This window comes from Balearica regulorum, chromosome 17 (assembly GCF_011004875.1).
Source record: "Balearica regulorum gibbericeps isolate bBalReg1 chromosome 17, bBalReg1.pri, whole genome shotgun sequence".
Lineage (NCBI taxonomy): Eukaryota > Metazoa > Chordata > Aves > Gruiformes > Gruidae > Balearica > Balearica regulorum.
In genome coordinates this window covers 5,750,464-5,771,856 of record NC_046200.1, presented here as the reverse complement: position 1 = coordinate 5,771,856, position 21,393 = coordinate 5,750,464, and positions in this window count along the sequence as shown.

The following is a 21,393-nucleotide window of genomic DNA, read 5'->3' as shown; positions in this document are numbered from 1 at the left end:
CACTACATTGCGTCCACAGAGACTTACTCTTAGTAATGTGGAGGTCAGAGTAAAAGTGGCCAAATCGCAGCAAGCAGTCTGCGCAGATCAGATGGGTGCACGCATGCAAGGTTGCCTTGCAAAAGCGTCACTGGATGGCCAGTCTTTCTCCTTCGGAAACAGCAGGTACAAACCACGCTGGGAGCAGGCTGTCAGAATTGCTTTACCAATGAGCTGCTACGGTAAATCCAGATTTCTGCATTAGCTGCCTCTGGGGAACATGAAGAACTAACAGCAAGTTCATCTGGTAGCACACACCACTGAAATGTTCTCCTAGGACAAAACAGCCGCCAGCTACAATGCTAAGGATACTGACATTCAGATTTATGCCTTTCTGCTTGCTCAGAGGTCCCTGCTGTCTCTAACAGCTGTAGTTTGCTATTATCCATAGGGCAATACTATAAATAATACCTAGTATTTAGAGTGCTCTTTGTCCATAGATCTCAAAGTGCTCTGAGGAAGGTGGATTCCTTATTGACAGGGAGAACACCAAGGTTAAGTGATTTGCCCAAAGTAACATAGGAAATCTATGGCAAAACCTGAAAGAGAAATCACTCCCCCCACGCTCTTTAATGTATCACAGTCACTGGGCAGGACCCTGAGCTCTGCTCAAGGAGAAGTCAGAGTGGATTGTGGCCACCTGTATGCAAGCAAACACTCTTAATTAATCTGCTAATAGCAGAATAAATCAACTTCCTATAGAGATTTTTGTATCTATGTGTGTATGTTATGTATCTATCTATTGGGATATGTGTGTGTGTGTGTAGATCCACTTTCTCACAGCACAGGGTCCAGACTTCTAAGTGAGAGCCTCTGCACCATGGAACATCTCAAGGGGAAAGCTGGTGTTCCAGGCAATCAGATGAGAATCCTATTTGGCAAATGAAGGGGGCTAAATCCTGATCCACATCATAAAAGCAGTGATGGTGTTTAGATGCTGCATACTGATAATATTTTGCAGCTGTGGCTCCTGTTGGCAATCTCTTAAGCCTCATAAAGAGCCCTGCTGATAGCAAGCAGTCTCCTGTGAGTGTTATTAATTACTTTTTTTTTTTTCTAGTTGCCTCCTTATTTTCCTGTTTGAGCCTCCTTTCATGTGAGTAGCTAACACTGATAGACTGATACAGGCATGTTAACAAAAGAAAACATATCTGATGCAGCTCAGCTTTTTTTTAAGAGACTTTCTGCATAAATACAATCAGCAGTAGAAACTTGGTTGTCCTATAAATCAGGTAAGCTGGTTCTTTACTGTCTTCCTTCATTTTAAAGGCTTCCCCTTCAGCAATCTTAAATATACAGTGGTTTAGACCAAGCTGCATTAATACTCCAGTGAATTCAAAGTCTGAGAAATGCAGCTAAATAATTGGTTTGGAACAAGAGCTCTATGGAGGTAAGTGACTTGAAAAAACAGAATAGGTATTAAATCGATGTGCAGCCTGCACTAAGTAGCTCTAGAAACTCCTTTCACACCTCGTTTCCATAATGAATGAGATGTAAATGAAATGAGCACACTGGAGACACTTTAGTTCGGCTCTGTGTATGTTCAGCTTCTCCAGGCCTGCCTGCTCTCATTCCCTTGCGGTCTGTGGGGCTGCTGCTTTCTGGATGATCTTTAGCAAGAGCTAAAGGACTCATGTGCTACAACTTGGAAGAGTATTTCACTTGTCACTTAGGAGAGAGTGTTGGTTGGAGTCACGTATGTATTGATCAAGCAAAGTCCAGTAAGCATCACTGAGGAATTAACTCAGGCAAGGATCTATCATTGCCAAATGTTGTGTTTAGAAAATGCCTCAAGCATTTAAAAAAAACTCTCGGAGATGAATTTGTTTAGTCCTTGAAAGCCCAGGAACTCTGGCACATGTTTCTGTATGTTTATTGTAGTACCATATCCAATCCACGCAGTGTTAGAGCACTGCAGCAACACATCTTACTGCCTACGGTACAATGCCTGCTGTATAAAATCCGTTCTATATTGCTACCAGCCCACACTATCAGGAGTACACAAGATATCGTAGTTGCAAGTAGGAGAGGCTTGTGTCCTGCAGGAAGGTTATGTGGTGCCAATGTGAGCTCCCCAGACAAGGCTAACCATTCTTCACTGCCATGTCTGGTCCCAGCGTGAGCAGCCTCCTGGGGATGGGTAGGAGACCAAGAGAGCTCTAAAACAAGTTAAGATATCACTTGCAAAGTGCTGAGGAGATAGGATTTGTGTTCTGCTGCCAGTTCATTTCTCACTGTCTGCAAACTCACAGAAGGGGCTGCTTATGCACTTAACTCCAGGCATGTGTTTAAGCACCTTTCCGAAGGGGGGTTTGGTCTCCAACAGCCACCACCTTCCTCATGCTTAAATAATGCCTCCTTCCTGTGAAATTAATGAGTGTTACTGTGCTGTTTGGCTTCCTGGTGAAAGCTTTAATGGTTGAAGTTCAAAAGTGGGAGCAAAAAGGGCTGAGAAGAGCAGAGTGCCTGGAACATCGTGCCCACAATCAGGACTGTTAGAAGGGCCAAGGTTACATGAGTCAAGCAAGTATGCCTGAAACTGGATCATTTTCTACCATTTTGCTGATTTGATATGAAGACCTCTGTCAACAAATCCTTCATTATGCAGGCTTCCTGCTCCGGCTCTGTGAGGAACAGCAAATTAAGCAGCCCACGTATGTAATATTAATGGCTGGAGAAGCAGCACTGCTACTCTGTTTGTATGTACTGCCAATGCTCATTAAGAAATTCCCGTCACATTGTAAAGATGGCTGGTGGATTACATACGACAAGTTCCTGCATCTATCTCCTTAAAACAGCCCCCGGAGCCTGGAGGGACACGTTCAGCACTGAACCACGTTTGTTCGCATCACCTACCAGAACTCACGTCCTCCTTGGTTTGGTGGGTGCAAATGAGGCCGCCTGTTGCATTTTCCCCTTCTGCAATCACAGACGCTTCTCTGACTCTGACCGATGCTGTGCCGGCACACCGCCGGTGGCTGGATATTAGCTCTTTGGTACCTGAATCCTGTGGTACCTGACAGAACTCCAGCAAATATTACCAGCATGAGAAAGCTGCAGCTTTGAAGTGTAGCAGGGACTTCTCTTATTCATGTTCAGACCTTTGTTCCTAATAATTAAATTAGAGCTTCCTACAGTCAGTTAACGTATTAATGATCGAAAAACCAATCCAAAGAGCTTCACTGTTCAGCCCTGATGATAGGAGACTGCAAAGATGACTAAGAGTTGCATTTTTAACATTTTGCTGAGCCCAGTAAGCATAGATGAACAGAGTGGAGGAGAAATAAGGAGTAAGAGAGCTATGCTCTCCATGAACTCTGCTTAGCTTAGCACATGCTGGATGTGTCCAGCCACCTTCAGCAGAAGCATGGGTCCAGTGGTAGCTACAGATTTTCACTGCAGCCTATCCCCCATCTGCTCCTGCATGTTTGTATCTCAGCCTGCATGTACAGAGGTGGGTGCCAGGAGCTGGTCCTGGGAGCCCCAGCTGCATCCCTGCCTGGCGATGCTCAGCAGCCAAGCACAGAGCAACCTCTTCTCAGTGAGCCATCAAAATCAGAAGTCCCTCTGAGCAGACCACCCCTTCTTCCACCCTTGTGCTCTGCCGTGAGGCCCCGCTGCAGCACTGACAAGGTATCACCACCTACCTCTGCCTGCGCAAGCATTCCAGGCTGCCCAAGCTCTTGGGTATCTCACTGGGTATTCACAGAGAAGTGTGGGCTTAGCAGGCGCTAGACTGGGCCCCAGGAGCCTTAGTTCTTCTCCCAGCACTGATAATCCATGTTCCTCTGCTTTCTCTACTGCACCTTCTGGATTGTTAACTTGGATTGAAGTCTGCAGGACAGGGCCCTGCCTGCACTGCTGCACAGCGGGGCTGTGGTCTTTGGTGGAAGGCGATGTTGCTGCTGCCCCAGATGTTCCTGGGATGCTTCCCGACAAGATGATCTATAGCCACGTGCTCTGCTTCTGGTGGGATTCTCCCACCAGTACAGATGCATCTCGTGCCTCCCTGTTTCTCCAGCAAATCCTTTGATTGACAGCAGACCCCCATTTTCCATCCTGTTGTCATCAAGCCAAAACCCCAAATCACTGTGCTCCTCTCTGCCATCAATAACTTTTCACAGCTTGCTTTCGTCAGTCCTCCCTCTCAGGCCTAATCAATAGCTTTGCTCTTAGCGCTTGGCATTTCCTTCTGTTCTGCCAGTCAGGATACCAAGGTCAAATCAGCCTCTTTTGTATTTCTCCCTTAAATAAAGAGTATCAGGCTGCCACATCTTAATGCAAAATACTTTGTAATATTGAAAAATCCCAAGTATTGATCAGATCTAGCTCTGTACCTAGCTCTCTACACAGCCTACCCTGTAGCTTTAATACGGCACTCAATAATGTGTCTTTTGCAAGACCAACTCATACAGCTGAAGAGGCATTTTTGACAGGCTGCGAGATTTTTTTTCCATCGCACCACATAGACTTCACGCAATTACGCCAGCCCCTGAAGAGCAATAGGATTTTAATCAGCTCTTCTAATTGTTTTGTCCCCTGGTCTACTATGGAGCTGGTGTCCCCCACTCCTAAAGCACCAGTGATGAGGGACTGTAATTGAAGAGGATGCTCTTCTAACCCAATTTTAATATGATTTGTGAGGCTACTGGGGATGATTGCTGCAAAGTAACAGCAGGGAGGCAGGACAGACAGACAAACTGAGCGCCGTTACTCAAATCAGGCTGTAAACCAGGGGGAATTTCAAGGTTTTGGAGCAAGAGCCATGCCAGAGCACAGAAAAATTTGCTAACAGCTAAGTTATGCTGCTTTGTTGCTCCTAAAAAAATCACATCACCCTCACCTCCTTCAGAGTCACACCCTTACATCTTGAAAGGCTGGTTCAGGTTCTCACACCCCCCCAGTGTGGCCCGGGCTATAAACAGTCTCTTCTCCATTTGGGTTGTAGGCTTGGAAGCTCTGTAGGGGATGGAAAAAGAGAAGGCAGCAGAGAGGGGGAGAAAGGAGCAGAAGGGGACGTAGCTAAGCTGGGACGTGGGGGGCAATTTGTAGCCTGCCCTGTTGGGAAGGGGAACAGTAATAAACTGCCGTTTCTGGGCTTCATGACTAAATGTCCTTGGTGAAAAGTTGCTGGTTTAATCACGAGGTTCCAACCTGCCACCCGAGAGGGCTGGTGCTTGGGTGTGTTTAATGTGGTTGCAAAGCACAAATCTCGGAAGGAAATGCCCCGTTCACCAGTGTTATCTGCTGCTTTGGCGTCGGATGGAAGCAAAGGGTGGGAGATTATAATTTTCTATTATAAGGCAGCAGGAAGCCTTAAACAATACATATTCACGTATTTCTCTGTGTGTATATACATACATATATGTCTTACGTATATGTGAAGTATACTTGTGCTGTCCTCGTTTCTAGCCTTAATTCATCATTTGCTTATTACAACTTCCCATCCCCCATTTTAATATTTTCACTTACCATACGTTGAAAAGCTAGAAATAGCTTGTCAGATTGAGACAGCTCTTGAGAAGTTTAATTTTCCTAATGCTTGTTGGAAATCCCCTCTCTGAATCTGCAGGAATATTAAGGCTCTTAGCATGAGCTGTGCAGAGAGGGAATTTGCAAGTAAAGCTGTCAGTGAATTGCAATTGGGTAACCCGAGAGCCTTGATGGGCAGCACCGATGGGTGCGGGATCTGTCTCCCAAGGAGGGAAGGATGCTTGCTGAGCCTGCCGTGGGTGGCAGAGCTGGGAGGGGGCGGGTTGGTGCCAACTGCTTGTTTTCTCTCTGTCAGCCCTACGGGGAACACAGGTAGTCAGACAAAATTAGAGCAGAGGCACACGGAGCGTTTACAAGGAAAGGTAACAGTTATAATGGCTTTTGCTGCTGCTTCCCCACCCGGATTGCTAATGTCACCGTTTCTGGCTGTCACAGCTGGTAGGAACTTGTTGCGCCCTGACTCCTGGTCGCCAGCAGCGCGATGCTCCTGCAGCGGTGGCCTCTGTGGACAGGCGCTGCTGTGCTTCTGGCTGCGCCCCCGCACCTGAGCGGGAGCAGCTGGGACGCCTCCGACGGTGCCGACGTTACAAAGTGCAGGGACAGGACTAAAAGAAACTCAGACGAAAACTTTATTGACTGCACTGTGCGTTACCTGCGCGTTCAATGCCATTCCCAGAACGGCAGCATTAGTGTGAAGGATTCTTCATGTAGAGAGAGGAAACAAAAAGGTATTTTGCAAAGAGCCAGAGGATAGCAAGTGTCCCCTAACTATTGACAGTGACAGGAAAGCACGGTAATTTGGGAATAGGTAACCTGTCAATGTCTGAATCCTTGTGCTTGATTCTGTGTCCAAACCAAGGTCCCTATCTGACAACCGCACAAACCGAGGGGGATCATTCCCCCTGTGCCATCAAGGGGATAGGAATAAGCAGCCACATTTGCAAAAGCAGAACCCGAGCAAGGAGCCCTGCTTCCATGCCAGGCTCTGAGGTCTCTGCTGAGTGCAGCTGCGAGTGCTGGCAAACCCAGGAGGTCCATGGAACCGAACACGCTGCAGGTTCAGGGCTGGAGATAAGGCCAGTTGCATCTCTCTGCTGCTGGAGCTGGGCCCGGGCCAGACTGCAGGTCGGAGCTTTGCAGCGGCAAGCCCAAGTGTTCTGGCTCAGGGACATTCCTATCGCATGCTATTGCATATATTTTTAATAAAAGGCAGATAATTTGTAAGTGGAAGCGCCAAGCGAGTGTCTTCCTCCTCGCAGGAGGCCAGCAGCTCTGCTTGCCGATGGCTGCATCAACCTGCTCAAAACGCACGATGGGCTCGTGCAGGAGTTCAAAGATGCAGGCATGCAGTCAGCCCGCTTTCCTCCTTCCTAAGCAGAAGCAAAATAGTTAAGTGAGATCAGAAAGGCTGATAATTCCTTCTCCTCTTCTTTTACCACCTACTATTTTCTTCCTGAGTATGTAGACTCAGAGTATTACTGAAATTAAATATAGCAATTCAGGCCGCCCGTTGTTCCCTGCTCTGTAATGTGCCGGAGTGGCACCTTTGTATTCATCCATCCATCCCCATCTCCTCAGATGTGCTGCTCACACAATAGTTATTGTTGTAGAAGGGACCTGGAATGAGCTCTTGCATTATTCACTTCATTTATTTCGATAAAATATTTGGAGCCACTTCATTAAATTCTCTTACAATGTCCTGTCATTTTTTTTTTTTTTTCTCCTTGCCAATGCCTGGCTCATACAGATAATATAACAACAACAATACGGGGTGTGGGGAGGTGGGGGAATAGACTTGTTTTCTATAAAAGGGGCCAGCTATGAATTATTTAACAACTTATTGATCTCAGGATTCCCTCCCTTCCCCCCCCCCCCCCCAAAAAAAAAAAAAAGAGTACAACTAGCTTGAAAGACATCATTTGTGGGTAGTAGATACGGGCAGTAAATACTCAGGACAATTAAGTCTTGAACAAAGGAAAAACCATACAGCTTTACAGACAGTGTGTGGATATGCAGAAGATGACAGGATACATAAACACCCATTTACTAGCACTGAGAAATGAACTACAGGCTCTCGCCTCTTTCCGTGTTTTCATAGATGCAACAGATCAGATTCATGAAAGATTTTTTTTTTCCTTTTTAATGTTCCAAGTGCTTGCGATCAGAGGAGAGGCTGATGTAACACAGCCTCTCCATTTTACTCAGGGTCTGCTGTTTTCCTGGCACCGTGGAATTTGTCAGAGCTGCCAGGGATGTCAGGGAGCTTTCCTCCCAGCTGTGGCTTGCGAATTGCTCCAAGGGAAGGGTAGACTTTGGCTCAGCAGTTCAAACTCTCCAGTGAGCAGGATGGACGTTGAAGAAATGAGTTTGGTACAACAGGGCTCAGAAAACGAACCCACTTCTTCCCAGGTTATTTTTTTTCCAGCATTTCTATCCTGCCTCCTCACAGCAATAGCCCGTGCAGTATTTAAGATGCGAAGGCATAAGAGCTCCCCTGCACTTGCTGTTGGGCTTCACCTTAAGCGGGTGCGCAGGCTGACCCGTGCCCTTCCCTTTCCTCCAAGCTCTCCCCGTACACCTCCTCATCCAACCCCAGCCCAGGCAGCAGCCTCCGGCTGCCCCGGCACTTGTTTCCGAGAGGGCAAACACTTGCAAACTTCTGGGGGAGCTTCGTGGGTGTGGACTGAACACAATGGGGAGCACTAAAGCAGCAACGACACGATCTTCCAGCGACTGGGGCTCTGACAGTGGTGTGTGGCAACCTAACAGTGTCAGGCCTAATCAGCAGCATTTTACTCAGACACAGGGTGCTCTCCACACCACGTTAGCTTTGGAGGAACATGCAATGCGTTTTCAGCTCTTCGGTCCCTGTTATGGACAGATATAATGTTATAAGACCTTGCACCACTAAATGATTTCCTTCCCGCTATGGGAATAACCCTGTCTGGGTGTGAAGTGCCCGTCTGTCTGTCTGTGTGTGCACCGAGGGGATGGCACAGCCGTAACTGTCGCAAGCGGCATCGCTTCTGGTGCGGGCAAGACCCAAGCGATCAGATCTGACGTGGTTTCGGAGTTCCTGTTACGCTGTGAGGAGTCCTGCCTGCAGTTTGGGGATGCTGCCAGAAACCTTGCAGGTGTGAGCAGTGTGTCAGCCTGCAAGACAGCAGCAGCTAGGAGAAGTGAGGAAATAAAAGCAAAGTAATTCCCGAAAGATTAGGTCAGAACAGTCATTTAAGCCAAAACTTTTCAGGGCTAAGTGTTCAGTCCATGTCAGTGGAGAGAGTGATGGGCAGGAGCCTCCATGAAGCCCAGCTGTGTGGCAGAGAAGCCCATTCTGCTCCTTGAATTATGCCGCAGAAAACGCTTTCTGGCAATTTTGCATTAACACGCCAGAACATTGTGGTCCTGGGGACATCCACAGCTGATGGAGCATGTGTCAGCCGTTTGGGAATTGGAGTCTAGACTTCTGTGGCTGGTTGTCTGAATAAAAAGCAATAAATAAAAAACCACCACCAACAAATAAATGTATTGGATCCATGGGGCTGTGGCGGTGCCTTGAGAATTGTCTTGGCCAGGACACTCAGGATTGAACTGTGTCTCCAGCTTAGGCTCTGGCTCTGCAGCCACACATGCTTTTCATTTTAAGCACATAGTTAAGCTTATTGGAGTAATAGAACTAGTCCTATGTTTACCTAAAGTATGTAAACAGATATTAGGTTTCACCTATTTGTCCTTATATTTATGTTTGCTGTTCATCATCCACAGCCAAAATACCCGAGGAAAGGTATGTACCTCTTTGGACTGGAAAATAAGTAGTAATCTGGAGGTAGCTCTAGATCTCAATGAATTAGAAGCAACTAGCTATAATTGTACTGCTGGCGAATGTGCTTTCTTGGACTGCGCCTGGAAGTAAAGAAGGAGCTGCAGTGGAGGAGTCAGACTCTGAACTCCTGCAGCAATTAAGCCAGCGGGTCTCGAGCAGGAGCCACAGAGGTGAGGAAACCTCAGGCCAGCCCAAAAGGAACTGCTTAGTGCAATGTACTTACCGACCTTTGGGACAACTACGATAAATATGAGACTGAAAGTACTAATTGTGGTGATGGGAGAGGTAGAGACTTGGTTATTTATTATTTTCTGTGACAGTAGTGCTAATAAAAGCTTGTCATTTCCATATGTATATTTTTGGCACTGCAGAGAAGCTCCTGGCCGCTGCGACACCCAAGAGCTGGGGGTGCGTGCTCTCCTCCCAGCCTTTTAATGCGGGCTTTCTGCAGCAGCATAAATTTCCTTCCATGACAGATGAGAGCCGCTGAGCCAAAGGCAGCCAAAACTCTTTTTCATCCTAATTGCTCTGCGGCCCGTTCCTCCTTCAAAAAGTGCCTTTGCTGAAATATTGCAGTGACCATAAATTTTGTATGTATTGAGAGAGCAGCATGATTATTTGGCCGTTTAGACTGTATTTGCCCCTAAATGCAGAGCACGGTTGATATCGGAACCTTGTGTGTTGATTCATTCATTGCATTCACTCAAGAGGCTGCGACAGCTTTTTGGAAACAAGTTATTAACAGCAACTTCCTTTTAAAGGTTATTGTTAATTATTTGGCTTCTTGGTGGTGCTAGGTTTTCACCAGCTAGCAGGAAGGGCTTGGGGCTTGCTTTGTTCCTAGAGTCCCCTGGAAGCTGTGCCTGGCTGGCCGGCACCGGTGCTTCGGTGGTTGCTGGCAGCAGTATTTGGGGACAGCTCAGGGAGGCCAGCGTTGACAATCAGAGCTCCTCACCTTGCAAGGGCTGGAGAGGGGTGCCCGCATCACCTTTGGACCTCTAACTAGTATGTGATACATACAATATAGGAAAGCATCTCAGGGTTTCCCTTCCTTTTTTTTTTTTTTTTTGTTTTTTTTGGGAGGCTGCCGTTGCGTTTCAATTCTCTTAACTGAGATGTTTCAGCATCTTGTGCTGTGTGTTTGGGGGAATCTGCCATCATCACAGTTGCTTTTACAGGTGGTACCAAGACAGAGCAAGGCAATAATAATTTCCACCTGGTTTTTGTTCCTTTCTTTAACCGTATCTGTTGCTATCAGGTCTGAGCTCTTGATCTGCACGAGCCACCAAGATGCGAGAGGCAGGCTGCAGGCTGGCCCAGGTGTTGTCACAGCCACACAAAGCAGGAGAACTTTCAGCTCATAAAGTCTTGATTTGCTGTGTGCTTGGGCTTTTAAAATTTTTATTCCTTATGGAAATGAATATTCTATATAAAATAAAATGCTTTGGGTTTAGGAATGTCTTATGACAATTTTTCCATAACATTTTGGAGGGCTGGGGTTTTTTTTTGCCTTTTAAATAACCTTAATTAGGTAAAGCTGGACTCAAAATACTTCATTTGCAACTGTTCAAATTAACTTTTTTTGGTGGATATAATAGAGGTGGGTCATTAAAACTACTATTTTATGCTTTCGTTGTAAGTAAGTGAATTAATCATCCACATGTTAGTTAACTTCAGTTTAAATTACCACAGAAGGACTAGGAAAGGGCTAACACAGAGCACAGCCTCCCAAGGCAGCCCTGTTCCCAAAGGGCAAGTTGTTCTGTTAGTAAACTGACATTTAAATATTTCATATGGAAGAAAAAAGGAACATGTCACTGATTGCAGCATAAATCAGTTTTTGAGTCATTCATAATCTTTATGTAGAAGTCGATTAAAGATCTTACTGGAAAGCAGAGGTTCGTGGGACAAAAGCCCGCTCCTGATTTACCAGTCATAGAAACACTGTTTCCCATCAAATGGAGTAATATTCCAGAGTTTTCTCTTGTCTTGACAATTATTTTAATGACTCTAATGACAGGTGAATTCTTTTATAATTTTCAGACTATACAATATCACTATATAGTAACTACTTGGGTTTTAAAGCCCTGCGACCTGTACCACGGCTGGCATCATTTTGCAGCTAAACCTTCCCGCAGGCTGCTGGCACCGGCCGTGTGTACGCACACACCCACTTCCAAACAAGACCTGCAGATGGCTCATGGGAGAAATGGGAGGGAAACAATAATATTGTGGGCATATACCCTTCTTCCCAACAGTACTTACCTCTGCGGGAAACAAACCAACCAACCAAGCAGCCAACCCCCGGGTAAACACAGCCCCGAGCCGAGGCCGCCAGAGCCGGGCAGCGAGGAAGGTGTCAGCTCCCCCACGACGAACCTGTTTTCTTAATTGTTTCGCTTGTGGTCCCTGGCCCTCCCGAGCCGGTACATCTGCAGATGCTGTTTTCATCCTCACCGAGCTGTGATGGTGCTGATTTGTGCCCGGAGCATCTTTCATCCGCGTGCTCCCAGCCGCCGCAGCAGCAAACAGCTGTTCCCACAGCCCCGGCACCCCTGCGACGTGCTGCGCCCTGCTGACAAATTCGCCTGTTGAGGCAGAGAGAGAGGAAAGTGGGTTTGATTGCTCGAGCACAGGCAGCGTGGGGACACGGGCAAACCCCGTGCCAGGCCAGAGCCCTCCGGTGAGGTTGGGAGGGAGGGCAGCTTAGTGGCGGGGAGCAGCCGTGCGGCACCAGCAATAGCTTGTCTTGCTATTTTTTTTTTTTAATTACACATGCCTGTTTTGGTTGCAAGGAAATTTGATTTGGGGAATATTCTCTTTCAATTATTACAGCAAAATGCAGCGCTTTCAACTGGTCTCTTGCCCAGCAAACACCATCTTATTAAATCTTTTTTTTTTTTTTTTAATGACTACCGAGACAGTTGCTGATTTAGTCCTTTTTTACCTCTGAAGACACAGTTATCATCGCTGCTATTAGTACTCTCTAACTCTGTGCCGACGTCTGTGATCAGAATTAACTTTTATTACCATATCCTCCTGATAAATTTGGTTTTATTCTAGTTGGCGCCAGATGTTTTCTAACAAAGAGGTCAGGTTGTTAAACGGACGTAAAAGGCCTCTGACAACCCCCTGTGCACTACCTCTGCTGCGGATCCCGTTCCCAAAGGTGCAGAGCAGGGCTGTGGGTCTCCATCACAGATGGACAGGTTTATTTTCTCAAAACCTGTTGGGGAGCTAATTCCCCTCTTGGTTTTGGAGCTGCACCGTTCAGGGTAGCGGCCATGCACCAACGAACGGGAGAGGACTTGGTCCCAAGCAGCTGCCTGGGAAGTGGAGCTCGTGAGCGTGCGTGGGGTTGCGGGCTGGCTAACAGCCCAATCTGCTAGAGCTGGAGCTCAAACCGCAGCTCGGGAAGCAGAGGCGGAGTGGGCGTCCGACCCTCGGCTTTGGATAGCTGCTAAAGCCAGCGTCCTCAGCAGACCAGTCTACTCTGCGTGGCTGTGCTGAATTTTCAACCTCTAGCAGGTATCGGGCAGCAAAAGAGAGGTAGAAGTGAAATGTTTTCAGAAGTGTAGGACTTTATCTTCCTCTTCGCTCCAGCCATTGCCTCTGAATCACGCTGGCTCGGGAACTGTTGAGGATTCAGAGAGGGGAATGATGAAAGGATTGGAAAACATCTCAGAGAGAGAGAGAGTCAAAGAGCACAATCCATGCTGCGTACCAAAGGGAGCTTATGTGGCGCTTTGTTCACAACCCCTAAGTACTTACGTGGTGACCATAAATTTGAACAGACTCTTTAATCCATAGGCAAAGACATGACCATCAGGGTATGAAGGCGTAGCTGTACAAATGCAGAACCAGAAAGAAGTTCCTCACGGTGAGGGAACAAGTCACCGAGGATTGCAACAGGTTTATTGCTCGCGTGTTTAGATGTTTTTCTGGAAGGAATGTTGTGGTTCAGGTGCTGCCACCGGCCTGGACGTAGGAAGTCAGAAGGTCTGTGCTCTGCAAAAGTTTGAATTAGATGACCATGGTGTTTTCTTTTGGTCTCAAAAAAAAAAAAAAAAAAAAAATGGCAGTGTCTGGGTAAGGCTCTCTGTAGAAAAAAAGGAAAAAAAATAATGTTCTCAGCTCTTACTCAGTTCTAATTCCTTTGAATAGGAACTATGTTATATCTAAGGCACGCTAAGGACTGCTTTTAATCTGATGCAAGTGCACGGGCTGCGGTCACGTTCTTTCTCATTTCTCTGAGGTTAACTGAGAATGTGTTTCAAACTACATATTGCTCGTTGCCCATGAAAAGGCCTGACACAGAGTTCACTGAAGTACGATTCCCACAGACTTCAGTGAGTGCTAAATCCTTCAGCGCTGAATGCCAGTTTTAGCTACACCAGAGCACATCTGAACGGTGCTACCTGCAGCGTTCCCTTTGGTGTTCAGCATCACCGTATCTGAGCAGCTCAGACTCAGCTCGCAGAATTCCCGTGAAATAGGGGCAGTCATCTCCTCTGCGAGCCTGGCCACACCACACAGTCCCCGCTGCAGCCAAGAGCTGAACTCACATCTCACAAACACTAGCCCAGAGTCTTAAATGTGGGCTTATTCCTCATTTTGGGGTACACTAAAATAAATTTTAAAAATTTCTTTATTTTGGAGTAAACCACTCTGGTCTGGCCATAGTCATCTTTATTTAGCATTGAGTTTTCTTGCCAAATGGCGTGTCTTTCAGAATATTCCCTTAACCTTTGTTGTGTTGGCAGCTTCAACTTGGGAGTAGGGATAGAAACTCAGACTGCCGTCTTCTGCTTTTAATCTTGGTCAAGCGATGGGGATGAAATTGTGTGGTTTGAATAATTCTGTGTGTTTTCTCACTAGAATACTGAGCCCCAGCCTTAACCTTCCCAGTAGTTCATAGCCGTTACAGCCGAGTTATTTGATTAAAATATTATTTTTACCAGCTACTTGAAAGTACTGCAGCAATCTGATTTATTCTCATTGTTAGTGCTTGTTTGTTTAGTCTTTCAGATGAAATGAACTTACCATTCATTTAGTACTAATGCCAAGGGAACTATTGTATTCAAAAATAATGGAACATAATATGCAGCGAAACATGGGTATTTTGTTCACGCAGTTGCATATATACACAATGGAAATTATTTGGTGGCTTAGGGTGTTAATCTGCTTCCTCTGTGAATGGGTACTTGCAGCTTTAGTATCAGCCCACAGTTATCCCCACTCCATGGAGGAGGTCGGTGTATCCAAAGCCAGAGACGGAGCCCTTCGCTCTGGGGCTACGTGCCAAGTGTGGTCCCAGATAAATGACAACGCACTTGTCGCGACAGCTCTTTTCTGCAAAATCTGGATTTCTCTGAATTTTCTGTTGGCCTGAAAAATACAGGGGAACTGAAGAGATGGGACATTTAAACCCCTCAATTTTAAAGCAGTAGTTAGTGTGGAGTGCCCAGTTTATGACACAAAGGCCTGATTTCAGAGATGTACCATGCAGCCAATATTCTTAATAAAATCAGTGGGAGATGGGAACTCCACTGAAAGTCGGGCCCTGGCACCTCAAAGCAAAGGCAAACATGAAAGCTGTGTGTAGCCTGGCATCTATTTGGTATTCTGCGTTCCCCAAATCTGAACTCAAGGTCTTACCCATTAATGTCCTTCCAAAATGCCTTTGTGAGCCTCATCCTCTTTAATAATGGAGGGGTTTGCATTTCTTAACAAGATACTGCCAGTTGACATATGTCGTTGAAAATCTAGTTTTCACTTCTTGTGTATGTGGATACTCAGTCACACATAAAACTTGATGCATTTGAATTTTAACACTGCCATAATAAAATTTTACTTTTCTTGTTAAAAGTAAAACCTCACTTTTTTCCAGACTGCTAGGCAGAGAGTTTCAAACCCCGGAATGTGTTGCAGGGAAAGCTGGCAATAAACAAAGGGAAAAGCAGGGAAAGCATCACCAGTAGCCTCATTATTGCATTTACATTAAAGGCATCATCTATTTTTGTCCCTTCCAACAGATGAAGCAACAAGGTTTTACTTAAAAAATAAGTTTATCTTGCTCAATCCTTAATGGCTCGAAGTTAAAGCCCAGAGGGATAATATAACTTATTTTCTCTTAGTTTCTAAAGCAGAGATGTTACACAAATCTCTCCCACTAGTACAGCCAGATTCCCAAATCTTCCCCTGAAAACTGTGTGCAGCAACTTGATTTTAATACCTCCCCGACACACGTGAGGGAGTACCTGATTTTCCTGTTCTGGCCAGACACCTACTTCGGCTGTAAACTCTTCTGACATTTCTGACGGAGATAATTATAGCGCTCTGGGAGGCTTTTGGCCTTACCAAAAATAGATGGGAACAGGGAGACATGCATGTACAGGCAAAACTAAGAAGATGCTGGGGAGAATAGGATCTATATTACGTGACAGCTTCTGAAAGAGCATCACAAAAGTGCCTGCTTCATCTCCAGGCTTTCAATTTTTTCGCTTCCCATGATTAAATTTCTGTCTTCCTGGAAATCTTCCAATATCAAGACACACTAATGGAAGTCCTTGCACGCACATGTTATTTTTTTTTTGCGTGACACTGGTAGTGGAGCGGGAATGCATTTTACATCAGGTGATACGGTGTGACACCTTAGGAAGGTCCCAATAAACATATACTGACTCTTACACACCTGCACTGTGCAAAGCTAAGGATGGATACAGGTTTCTGTGGGATTTGAGATCAAGCCATCATGTTGTCTTTGCTTAAAGTAGAAACCTGATTTGCTGTAATTCAGGTAACAAACTTTTCTTCAATTAAAGGAAAGCTACCTATTGCTAATTTTTATGAAACAACCAGATTACATTCCCTCACCCCCAATGGTATAGCAAAATGATGTATTTATTGATGGTTTTACAAGTATTTAAATTTAAAAAAAGAAAAAAAAAGAGTAACCAAGGAAAAAAAAAAGCATTCTTGAGGGGAAGAATGCAATTTGGACTGTGGCTAAAACCTGGGGAACGCTTCTGCTGTTCGTGGTCTGTAGCTGCCTTCACTGGATGGACACACAGCATTGCCAGCTCTCCATTAGGTGTGCCATCAGAATGGCCGTACCCCTGTATCACCCAGCTGCCCAGTCTAGCTCAAGAGAAGCTTAGAGATATTTGTAGCTAGTTTCACTGCTATCCTAACGGTGCACACACGACAATAACCCATGCACACCACGCGTGCAGGATATTGCTTTCGCCTGCAGTGTTCACAAGGGCTTAGGGAGCTTCCTCCTTCCCAGGGTACCTGTTCCTCGTGGGTCCTCCTACGGGTGTTTGTCTATAAAAAGATTCTGTCCTCCAGTTCAAACCCCTTGTCAGAAAGTCCATACCTGAATTTGAGGTGGAATTTATCTTACTGACATGTGGGTGTTGGAAAGGTCTCGCCCTCCTAATAGAGACAAATACCTTCAGTGGGTGGATCATCCTCACTAAGGTTGTGTTGATGAACTATTGTTTTGATGAGGCCTGGACTCTCCACTGACCATAAGGGAAATCCGGACAAGTAGTTTTCTATATTTATGAGATCGTCACATGAAGATGAGATTAATCTTGCTAATCATAAAGTAGTTTAAAGGAAATCAGTTCCTGACTAGTTGTCTTCATGCAGAAATTCCCCTGCTGAGGATTCATTTCTCTTCCATGGGTCCAAGATTGCCTCTGCTTGGCTCTTTGCAGGCAGGATAAGCTCTTGTTCTCTCTCTCTCCTTCTCCAGCTGAGCTGTTGTTTGTGTCCATCACTGGCACCAAATGCAATCTGCCACTGCCCCTTCTTGCCAGACTGGCTCAGGCACGTCACCATCATCCGTTCTTTGCCTCCAAAGTTTGTATTCAGGAATTTGGCCTCTTCTGAGATTGGTCAGTGTTGCATGAAACCTTCCCATTTCCCCCTGAGCTGCCCATCGACTCTACAGACACCAGCTGAACCTCAGCACATCTCCCTTACATGGCTTTTAATCTACTGGTTCAATTAACTGCCCGGGACTGGGACTGAAGACATTAAACAAGACACATAAATAGGAGACATCGATGAGAATTAGCAACTGCTGCTTAAAAGCTACAGACCTGAGGATCAATTCTTCCTGCCTAAAAATGGGGTTTAACTCTACAGGTGTTAGCAGCATGAGGTAGGAGTGCAGTGACAACAGCGACTGAGTCTCTTGGACTGGTCCTTCCATTTAAAGCCTGATGAAGCTGGGGTCTTACAGTGCGATCAGCTGTACGTTTAATCTTTGTTTCAATGAGATGAAAGCAGTTGGTCTCAGCAGTCTCAACCTGGCACTTATGAACAAGTGTTTGCATTCAGCCCCAACAAAAATCCCACCACTGTGGTTCACTGGGCTGCAGAACGATCACAGGCCAGGACCACAGGATTTATTCTAGCCCAGTGAATGACTTGCCGTGTGATATGTTCCCCTCCACACAATAGTTCAGCCCCCCAGTCTGCTCCCTTGTCTCCTGATGTGACATTTAGAATGATGTTGCGTTGCACTGGCAGATCGCAAGCGAGTGCTACAACAATATGAGCAGGCTGGAGCTCCTGCAGTGACTGTAGAGGCGTGTGCAGCCATCAGCCATTGGGAGATCCTAGCCTCACAGGCCAGAGTCTAAAGGCAGTCTTCTTTTAAGGAAAAAAAATAAATTCTTTGGCTTTCAGTCTCACCTGCTGGAGAAGGGAACTATAGTTCTACGAATTGGTCTTCTCCTTGCCCCCAAAACAAATGCAAACTTCTTGAAAGACATCAGTAACAATCCTTCAAAGCTTCCCCTGCTTAGCAGAGAGCAGGGTTGAGGATACACCTCTCCTTTTATTCCTGCTTTGGCTGACTTTCCTACTTCATTTATGGATTTCCCTGCATGTCCACGGGCATGCCTATGGCTCCCACTTCTCAGCAGCGCAAAGTGCCCTGTGCTACCACTGCGAAGGGCATCCCATAGCTGAGCGGGGTTAGGTGACTGCAGAGCTGCGTGTTGGCAAAAATCTGAGCTTGGCAAGCAGTGGGATGAAAGAACAGAAGTAGCTTCGGCGTGGAACAGTGTTTTCTTAACAACGACGGCTGGGAGACTTCCCCCTCCGTGCAAGCTTAAACACATCCTGATGTTTTATTCAAACAAATGACATGCAGGGACAAATGTTTTAAGAGTGGAGGGGATAGAAAAATGACCTCATTAAGCTACAGAAAAGTAACTAAAAAGGATGGAAGATGCACTAGGTAACTAGATGCATAATACTCCAGGGACACCTTGGAGTATTTCCCAAGGCTACAACAATAAGAGATGTAATCAGTAAGAAACAGTAAATACAAAACTGAAGATGAGCTACAGGCTTTGTGAAAGACTTTAAACCTGTTCAGAACAGAGTCATTACTAGGGTCATACTGAGATCAAAAAGAGAGTGAAATGGTATTAAAAGATGATGAATATTCAGAACATGTCATGCTAATGTTCTCCTGTTTCAGAAAATGGTTATGAAATTCCCCATTGCCTCTTACCTTGCTATACTTTCATACAGACAAAGATACAACTTTTTTTGCCCAATTTGCAGCGCAGTCTGTAAATAGCTCTATTGTCACTAATACTTGGCCAAGACAAATTTTTTTTTAAACCACATTACAAAGCGTGAGCCAGCCTTTAATGCCTTTATTCACGTCAGCTAGCACCTTGTAATCCAACAGTTGCTGATGCTGTTTGAGGAGCGAGAGGTAATGCCACGATGGTGTCACAGTCTGACTCTCTGAATGCAGCGGTGGACTTCTAAACAGGGACAGAAGTGCTAATATTTTGTACCAATATTTGAGAGCATTACTACTTCATTAGGGTGTGTTACCTTGACAGCCTTACCTTGCTCTTCAAATAACTGTTGTCATTGCTGGATTATCCCAGGTACGTAAATAGGGATCGTAGAGCCAAGAGTATTTATTATTTCTACTGTAGACCAGAACAGCGTTGTGCCAAAAGCCATACAGACAGTCTGCAGCCGCCGCCCTCCGCAAAGCCACTGAGCCCTGGGTATGGGTAAACACTACCTCTGGAAAGCAAAAAAATTATTTAGGTGACTCAGGCATGCACCACAGTGGGTGACGCAAGGTGTGAACACTTGTACAAGTTAAGCAGGAATTTATATATTCTTAGATGTGATTTTTAAAAGAAAAAAATAAGCTAGAAAAGAAGCCAGGAGGCTGTAAGGGACGGCAAAGGCCATGCTCCAAGCATATAAGCTTTTGATACATTACTCAAGTTAAATTAAAGATTCCGTAACTCATTTCACTTCCTTACAGCCACTAAAATAACAGCGCAACTTTTCAGCAGCAGGGATTAATTTTGAAGCAGTACAGGGGCATTTAGTTTCAATGCCTGATGTAATTTGATCGAATCAGACAAATGAAATAAGTGACCTCTATCTAGCAAGGTTATAGTTATAGCTGGACTTATGTCTTAAGGAGATTTGTGCTGAAGTACACAAGAATGGAAATTGCAATGCAAGAAGCATACTAAAATGTCACAAAAGAAGTGTTATGACTTGCTTCTGGAGCAGAAAGGGTTAAAAAGGGTGCTGTAGGGAGTTTTAAATACTGAGCAGGTCAGGTGTTGGCAACTGTGATTCCTCAGTAACCAGATGTTCTCTGCTTATTAAAATGTATTGTTTAATTTTAAACAAATGCTTTAAATTAGCTTAATGGTAGTGCTCTAGGGGAAATGAATTTCTAAAATCATTTTTCACAAAAAAAAATGCTGGCCTATATTTTTGGAAAGGATGAGAGATTTCAAGTGCCCTCAATATTTAATACCTAAAATTAGATGTCATAGGAATGACATGGAATAGTTCCTTGATGAAAATATGGTTCATTTAAAGAGGATTAAATTGCACATAAAAATGATCCACCCCCTTTAGAAAATTCAGATTGTTTTTTTAAAAATCAGAAATCCTGGTTTTATCTTACAGTTTGCTCTTACATTGAGGACCATAAGTCTTTATTTTTTTTTTTTTAATAGTAGATCCTTGACTCTAAAATTCTGAACACAATTAAGACTTTGGAAGATCAAGCCTTTCCTTGGGCGTCGTCAGGCAGAATGAAAGGTACCTGTGGCATCTAGGAATACTGGGACACGTGCAAGGTGATACCAAGCAATTGCAGCTCAGGCTGTAGAGATCTGCTCTTGTATGGGCTTTAAGTTTCAAACATTAAAGCAACTGGGCTTGGACCAACCAGACAGAAGAGGGTGGAAGCGAAATAAATTCTGGAGTGACGAAATTACTTTGGACAACTTAATGAAAAAAAATGCTCAGATCCCACTGAGCCATTAAATGATTGATTTCCACATGGAAGCACCCATCTCCTCTGACAAGCCTTTGACAAAACTGTTTCTTATTTTCACGTGGAATGGTTCTTGACCAAAAGATTAAAAAGACTGAGGGGAGAAAGGGACAGAACAGGTTATGAGCCCAATAGATAGGAGAAAACATGTTAAAAAAGAAGACTGAAGTGCTTGTGCATTCATTAAACACAAAGGTAGCACTTGCAAATGTTTGGATTGCTTAATACTCAGGCTAAGTTGATGGTAAATGATTTGCAGAAGGAGCACAAATACTTTTCAATCTTCCAATGCATAATTTAACTTTTCTTTTGACAGTTGTCTTTAAGTCCTGATATGTCAGGAAGCTTAATAGCAAAACATCAAAACTAATTTCCCTGAGATCACCAAGCAGCTACCTTTCGCTAATTTGGAGCTCTGAGGTTCTGTTAGAACTTGAAATCACAACGGTCAGCATCAGATTGCAAGGGGCATCCCAAAGGGCTCTGAATTAAGCCGTTGACTCAGCCAGGATACCAAAGTGATTGTGGCTGAACGTGTAGGAGTCCTGCAAACCGTGGCATCCCTGGTAACTAGTGTAACAGTGAACTTCTGCTGTGTGCAAAAGCTGAATTTAAAATGTTACTGTTCTAAATGCCATGCCACCCTAAGTGTTTTTCAGAGCTACGTCTCCCC